The following is a 6,696-nucleotide window of genomic DNA, read 5'->3' as shown; positions in this document are numbered from 1 at the left end:
AATCCCAGCTCATCCACTGAATGCTGTGTGTGACCCTGAGCAAGTCTCTTAACCTCCTTGTGCTCTGTCCTTCAGATGAGACGTAAAACCAAGGTCCTACTGTAAGTGACTCTGCAGCAGCAGTTGTGATGCATAGTTCACCCCCTAGTCTCTGTAACTGGCTTTGGATAAAAGCGTCTGCTAAATGAGTAATTCATAAAATGTAAGAATAATAAGAACGCATTTACTTTAAAGTTGTTTGTCACTATTTGTAATACCACTAGATGGCAGTATAGAGTAAGAAATCCATCCAATATCACTGAACCCCTCCCTCCCTCACCACACTGAACTTGCATGTTAATGGGGTGTTAATGTTAATGAGTCCAATGATACACATTCTGTTGATGTGTAAACATGTGGTTCAAATGATAAGACTCTTCTAATCTGATTGACTCTGAGCCAGCTCAGGTCTGAGTTGTAAGTTTAAATGCACCTTATTGAGGCATTTAGACATTCTCCCGTGACAATGAACCGACCAAACAGTGCCAAGAATTAAACACCGAAATAACAAACACCCCCCTACCACGCCAAGATGAAGTTTACAGAACAGATTCGCTTTTTACATTTTTAATAATCAGAACTGAAAAAGAAAAGGTTAAACATGCAAACAGCCCACAGCAATGTTCAATAAAAAACACATAATAACAGTAAACATACATAATGTTTACAGAGAGTCCCTGAATACCCCTGGCATGCTGACAGGTACAACAGTAACACACATAATAAAACATGCTGGAATATTGTCCAAACACATTCATTATGAGTGCTGAGGTTACAAGCCATCATTTTGTATCCATCTTTTTAAAAAAATAAACTGTCTCGATCTCTTAACCTGACTGGGTTTGTTCTGGTATAATAAACTCCCTGGACCCCTCAACCCGACTGGGTTTGTTCTGGTATAATAAACTCCCTGGACCTCTCAACCTGACTGGGTTTGTTCTGGTATAATAAACTCCCTGGACCTCTCAACATGACTGGGTTTGTTCTGGTATAATAAACTCCCTGGACCTCTCAACCTGACTGGATTTGTTCTGGTGTAATAAACTGCCTGGACCCCTCAACTCGACTGGGTTTGTTCTGGTATAATAAACTCCCTGGACCTCTCAACCCAACTGGGTTTGTTCTGGTATAATAAACTCCCTGGACCTCTCAACATGACTGGGTTTGTTCTGGTATAATAAACTCCCTGGACCTCTCAACCCAACTGGGTTTGTTCTGGTATAATAAACTCCCTGGACCTCTCAACATGACTGGGTTTGTTCTGCTGGTATACCATTGGTGGTCCCTTGATTACTCTGCAAGGCCAAACCAATGACACAGTTTCCTGAAGCATCGTTGCAGATCAAGAACCCCCCGGTAAGGCTACTCTTGCACCCCGATGGCAGTAGCTACTTTCAAGATGAGAATTCACTGTTAGGGCCGTATTTCTTTGATAGTATAAAATGGCTTATACACAGAATTTTACAGTTTAAAACTAGTAAGATATTTCACGATTAAACATGACATTTATTAAAGCATAAAAAAATAACATTGTCACATTCAACATGCCTCACCTTCACTAGACCTGTTATACAAAATTCCCCTTCATGTACTGGACAGAGCGATCTTTAGCAGAAATATTTCAGATCTTTGATGCAGCTGGTGTCTTTTTCGTTTGAAGACGTTTTAAAAAAATTGTGCAGCTCTCTGCAGTGTAGTTCAATCATTTACCAGAAGCAAACTAAACCGGCTGCCAGGTTCCTAAATGCAGTGTAACAGGTAGTGCATCAATCAGGGAAACATTTGCTGTATTTATTTTTAAGTGATAAATATTTATATTTACACTATTCTTTCAGAAATGGTCATTTTCACAGGGAGCTACAGATTAGACAGCAATGGCTGCAGCCTTATTCATTGTCCCTGAATGGAATGGTGGGAGCGAGACAGACACTTCTCAGACATGCTCAATGGGATTGACACTTGTATGTCAATCCAATTGAGCATGTTTGAGATGAACTTCAATGATTTGCCACCACAATCCTCTGCCTACCTCTCTGCACCAATTGTGTGAAATATTAGTGACTGCAGCCCCCTGTGTAGCCTGTGCCCCATGGTATCAATGCCGTGATCAGTGCAAACAGGGAGCTGACCCAGTATTAGTGACTGGTCCTATATAGAGTCAAGGCAGTGCAGGAAACACTAACCAGCTCTCTCTAGGCTCGAGGCTGATCATTGCTGTTGTGGAGGACTTCATTTTAGACATGAGGAGTGTCAGGGTGCTTTGTGTTGTTCAATGAACTTAAATACAATGTTAAAACAAGATGATCTATATCATTGCATCCCCCCCCCCCCCCCCCCCCTCCGTGCCCCCTGCTTCCAGTTCTGTGTTTCACATCCTCATGTGGCTGTTAGCTTGTGGATATGGTAGTTTTTCAACACTCAGCTAAGTGGATCATATGAGAACTGATCCAATCTAAAAAAACAAATTACAAAATAAAAACAACAATGCCAGACAACAGTGTTTGGCACGACAGCAAACAAACCACAGCATCCAAAAAATAGAATTTTTCGAAGAAAAAAAGCTATTTTTTTATATATATATATATATATATATATATATATATATATATATATATATATATATATATACAGTGCCTTGCAAATGTATTCAGACCCCTGACCAATTCTCTCATATTACTGAATTACAAATGGTACATGTTTGGAAATATTTTTAAGAAAATTAAAAAACTGAAATATCTTGCTTGCATAAGTATTTAAATCCCACACATTAATATTTGGTAGAGCCACCTTTCGCTGTAATAACAGCTTTAAGTCTTTTGGGGTAAGTATGTACCAGCTTTGCACACAGTGTCGGAATGATTTTGGCCCATTCTTCTTGGCAGATTTGCTCCAGGTTGTTCAGGTTGGTTTGACGACGCTTGTGAACCGCAATTTTCAAATAGTGCCACAGATTCTCAATGGGATTGAGATCAGGACTTTGACTGGGCCATTGTAGGACATTCACCTTTTTGTTCTTGAGCCACTCCAGTGTTGCTTTGGCCTTGTGCTTGGGATCATTGTCCTACTGAAAGGTAAATTTCCTCCCAAGCTTCAGTTTTTTAGCGGACTGAAGCAGATTCTCTTGCAGTATTTTCCTGGATTATGCTCCATCCATTCTTCCTTCAATTGTAACAAGATGCCCAGTCCCTGCTGATGAGAAGCATCCCCACAGCATGATGTTGCCACCACCATACTTCACCATAGGGATGGTGTGTCTTGAGGACGGGCAGTGTTAGGTTTGCACCACACATAGCGCTTTGAGTTTTGGCCAAAAAGCTCCATCTTGGTCTCATCTGATCACAAAACCTTTTCCCACATCGCAGCTGGGTCACTCTCATGCTTTCTGGCAAACTCTCCCATACAGGCCAGTGTTATGCAGAGCTGTTGATATGGTTGACTGGTGCACCATTACTCCACTCCCAGCCACTGAACTCTGTAGCTCCTTCAAAGTGATTGCTGGCCTCTCTGTGGCTTCTCTCACAAGTCTTCTTGTTTGAGCGCTGAGTTTTGAGTGATGGCCTTTTCTTGGCAGTGCCTGGGTGGTGTGATGCAGTTTCCACTTCCTGGTTATTGATCCAACTGTGCTCACTGGGATATCCAAATGCTTGGATATTATTTTTTACCCTTTCCCTAATCTATGCATTTGTATTACTTTATCTCTAACTTCTGTAGAATGCTCTTTGGTCTTCATTTTCCTTCAGATTCACAGCCTTACCAATGATCCTTCAACCGTGGGGTTATTATCCAGAAAATATGACAACAACTTCAATGCTTCACAGGTGGAGGCCAATGGTAAGGTAATTGTGTTCTCGTTAGGGCAATTTCTTTCATCGGCTTCGCCTCGTGATATTAGAGTATATAACACATCCTGTCATGCCTTATTGGTTTTATATTATATTATATATATATATATATATATATATATATATATATATATATATATATATATATATATATATATATATATAGTTATAGTCAAAAGTTTACAAACCCCAATGGAAATTTATAATTTTGAGAAATTCCTCAAAAACTATAAATAAATAATTGTAGACTATTTCTTCCATTTTTTTCCTCATCCAAAAACAAAACTTTTGCTACAAAAGATTTTTCCTATAATTTAAGAAATTTCTAGAAATTATACATTTCCATTGGTGTATGTAAACTTTTGACTACAACTGTATATATAATTTTTTTAATTGTAATTTGAGATATTCCACTTTGACACACATAGATAATAAACTTGTGTTAATATTTGTAATGATCCCTATTCTATCAGTTTGTACATTTAACCAAGTGAAAATCCAGCGAATCAGCAGCATTCCGATGACGCCTCATCTGTTGCCAGGTAGAAAACATGTCTGAAGGGCTGAGGCCCTGGAGGCTGTGAGGCTGTTCATGAAAGCATACACACTTATTTACAAGAAGTCATCAAAACAGCAGCCCTGGTGGCACAGGACTGGACTTGCTGTGGTCAGTAACAAATAAGATGTGTGTGAATTTACTGAGGAAGCTTATTAGGTCTGCAATGCCCTCTGTATCTCACCTCTGACAACAGCACAACAATTTGAATGCTAAGGCTTTCAATCTTAATAATTTAATGTAGTTTATTAATCACATATCTTGTACAGGCAAGTCCCGTGCGATACTGAATTGTAGTCATTGGAGAATTAAAATCACTGACAGTTAGGAATGAACACCCTGCATCAGAGCAGAGTTAGAAATGAACACCCTGCACCAGAGCAGAGTTAGAAATGAACACCCTGCACCAGAGCAGAGTTAGAAATGAATTGGAAGGAGATTAATGGCCGTCACTCAAGATTTCAAACCAGGAGCGCAAGCTGACTCGCTCTCCCAGCCGATGCGAGTGGAAGCTGACTCTCTCTCTCAGCCGATGCGAGTGGAAGCTGACTCTCTCTCTTAGTCGATGCGAGTGGAAGCTGACTCGCTCTCTCAGCCTATGCGAGTGGAAGCTGACTCGCTCTCTAAGCCGATGCGAGTGGAAGCTGACTCACTCTCTCAGCCGATGCGAATGGAAGCTGACTCGCTCTCTCAGCCGATGCGAGTGGAAGCTGACACTCGCTCTCTTAGCCGATGCGCGTGGAAGCTGACACTCGCTCTCTTAGTCGATGCGAGTGGAAGCTGACTCGCTCTCTCAGCCGATGAGAGTGGAAGCTGACTCGTTCTCTAGGCCGATGCGAGTGGAAGCTGACTCACTCTCTCAGCCGATGCGAGTGGAAGCTGACACTCGCTCTCTTAGCCGATGTGAATGGAAGCTGACTCGCTGTCTCAGCCGATGCGAGTGGAAGCTGACACTCGCTCTCTCAGCCAATGCGAGTGGAAGCTGACTCACTCTCTCAGCCGATGCGAGTGGAAGCTGACTCACTCTCTCAGCCGATGCGAGTGGAAGCTGACTCTCTCTCTCAGCCGATGCGCGTGGAAGCTGACACTCGCTCTCTTAGTCGATGCAAGTGGAAGCTGACTCGCTCTCTCAGTCAATACGAGTGGAAGCTGACACTCGCTCTCTAAGCCGATGCGAGTGGAAGCTGACTCGCTCTCTCAGCTGATGCATGTGGATATGCATATCAAAGCCGTTTAAAGGGGATGGTACTGAATGTTCCTTGCTGTGAATGAGGAGGCTGGAAGGGAGTCATTTCAGAGTTAATTCAGCAAGACTCTTACTATCTGATTTCAATGAACCTGCATTTGGTTATTGGGACAGTTTACCTACATGTGTAAAAACAAATGATAAGGAAGCAAAGAAGAGGTTACAGAGCGTGTTTAGTCAGGATCAGTACATGCAGCTGATTCGTGTGTGTTTACCTACCAGGCAGAGAAAACAGGGAGAATCCCCAGGAGTTTCTGCTGTGGATATCAGCAGGCTGGCAGGAGTTTCTGCTGTGGATATCAGCAGGCTGGCAGGAGTTTCTGCTGTGGATATCAGCAGGCTGGCAGGAGTTTCTGCTGTGGATATCAGCAGGCTGGCAGGAGTTTTTGCTGTGGATATCAGCAGGCTGGCAGGAGTTTCTGCTGTGGATATCAGCAGGCTGGCAGGAGTTTCTGCTGTGGATATCAGCAGGCTGGCAGGAGTTTTTGCTGTGGATATCAGCAGGCTGGCAGGAGTTTCTGCTGTGGATATCAGCAGGCTGGCAGGAGTTTTTGCTGTGGATATCAGCAGGCTGGCAGGAGTTTTTGCTGTGGATATCAGCAGGCTGGCAGGAGTTTCTGCTGTGGATATCAGCAGGCTGGCAGGAGTTTCTGCTGTGGATATGAGCAGGCTAGCAGGAGTTTCTACTGTGGATATCAGCAGGCTGGCAGGAGTTTCTGCTGTGGATATCAGCAGGCTGGCAGGAGTTTTGCTGTGGATATGAGCAGGCTGGCAGGAGTTTCTGCTGTGGATATCAGCAGGCTGGCAGGAGTTTTGCTGTGGATATCAGCAGGCTGGCAGGAGTTTCTGCTGTGGATATCAGCAGGCTAGCAGGAGTTTTGCTGTGGATATGAGCAGGCTAGCAGGAGTTTCTGCTGTGGATATCAGCAGGCTGGCAGGAGTTTTTGCTGTGGATATGAGCAGGCTAGCAGGAGTTTCTGCTGTGGATATTGGCCATTGGATATTGGATATTA

This window comes from Polyodon spathula, chromosome 24 (assembly GCF_017654505.1).
Source record: "Polyodon spathula isolate WHYD16114869_AA chromosome 24, ASM1765450v1, whole genome shotgun sequence".
Lineage (NCBI taxonomy): Eukaryota > Metazoa > Chordata > Actinopteri > Acipenseriformes > Polyodontidae > Polyodon > Polyodon spathula.
This window is presented reverse-complemented; position numbering follows the sequence as displayed.